Below are 1,494 nucleotides of genomic sequence, written 5' to 3'. Positions count from 1 at the left end.
CAGGTGCTGGTCCAGCTGTGTGTATCCCTGGTCAGGTAATTGTGAGATCTCCCAGCTGAGCTCTTCTCCCCATTTTGGGGCAGTTTCATATGGCTGGTGCTGCCTCCCCAACTACCCTGCAGTGGCCCTGAGAGTTCTGGTTAGCTCTGTACCCATTAGCAGCCCTCCCCAGTTCCAGATGCAGGACAGCATGATCCACCCAAATTGTGCTAGAATAGTGTCAAAGCTGCGAGGGCCTGAGAAATCTTCCAGGCCACCCACCCTGCTTTCAGCTGAAAAGACCAAGGCTCAGAGAAGCTAAGGGACTTTGCTTGCCTGGTGTGTAACTAGCAGCAACACCTGACCACAGCAGCCTGCAGTGTGAGGCTCTTAGGCGTTTATTGCTACAGTGGCAAATGCCATTCCACTTCTGTCCCACCTTTGGTCCGTTTCCACCCCCATGGTTTCTTTTCTCTGAGTGCCAAGTCCAGACTCTCACCTATCACTACACTGCTATACCCATTGCTGCCAGCAGCCTGTTCCCACCACCTGGCCAGACTGCCTGCTTGCCCTGCTCCCATTAAAGCTGCTACAACTCCAAAGGAGTCTTCCACTCTCAGGGGAAGTGCTGGAGACCTTAGGCCCTTTGGTTGGATTCTTGGGGATAGAGAGCACACGACAGATCCCCCTACAGATCCTGCTGTCCCATCTCAGTCAGCTGCAGGGTTTCTGCCTAGGAGAGACATTTGCCACAGACCTGGGATGGCTGCTATTGCAGGAGTCTGTTCTTGGGTATGGACCTTCGAGAACTTCAGATTCTAACTCATTCTGTACCCAATCCTTCAACCACCATCATCAGTGGCAGCCTGTTCCATATTCTTAAGATCCCTTGGAGCCCTGTGTCCCAAATCTGAGCATGTCCTCTTTTCCCCTCCTTTTCCTCACAGTTCCCTCAGCTCCCCAGCCCCGATTTTCTTCCTGTCCCCAGGAAACCAGAGTTGTGGAGCCAGGATGAAGTAGAGCAAGCTGGACGCCTAGTATTCACTCTGTCTACTGAGGCAATTTCCTTGATCCCCAGGGTGAGATGAAGGAAGAAGGGAAGGGAGTAAATGCATAGAGGGGACTGGTGAGCTGGTTATGAGGACCCATGGCCAAAGAGGGCAAAGGATATGAAGCCTAGATCTGGGGGGAGACTGCGAAACAGAGACAGGACTTTGGAATTATAGCTACAGCAGCAGGCCCTGATCTGTCCAGATCTCCCCACTCTCCTTCTACCTTCTCATGCAGGAGGCCTTGGGTCCAGAGACCTTGGAGCGGCTTCTAGAAAAGCAGCAGAGCTGGGAGCAGAGCACAGTTGGACAGCTGTGTAGGGGGCCACAGCTGGCTGCCAAGAAAGCAGCCCTGGTAGCAGGGGTGATGCGACCAGCTGCTGAGGATCTTCCAGGTGAAACTACCCAAATACTCATATGTCCAGTAGGATCTACAGGGAGTGTCAAACAGTCTGCGTTCTACTTG

General features: G+C 53.0%; 1 long non-coding RNA gene across 1 annotated transcript; it reads left to right on the top strand.

Annotated features, from left to right (window-relative positions):
* Positions 1-10: 10 nt before the first annotated feature.
* Positions 11-1,459, top strand: LOC108525433 (uncharacterized). The gene is made up of 3 exons (XR_001884273.1): positions 11-771; positions 968-1,058; positions 1,267-1,459. It is a non-coding gene; the product is annotated as an uncharacterized LOC108525433 (long non-coding RNA).
* The last annotated feature ends 35 nt before the right edge of the window (positions 1,460-1,494 follow it).

Source organism: Rhinopithecus bieti, unplaced genomic scaffold, assembly GCF_001698545.2.
Source record: "Rhinopithecus bieti isolate Rb0 unplaced genomic scaffold, ASM169854v2 scaffold_51584, whole genome shotgun sequence".
In the NCBI taxonomy this organism is placed as follows: Eukaryota; Metazoa; Chordata; class Mammalia; order Primates; family Cercopithecidae; genus Rhinopithecus; species Rhinopithecus bieti.
This window is presented reverse-complemented; position numbering and strand designations above follow the sequence as displayed.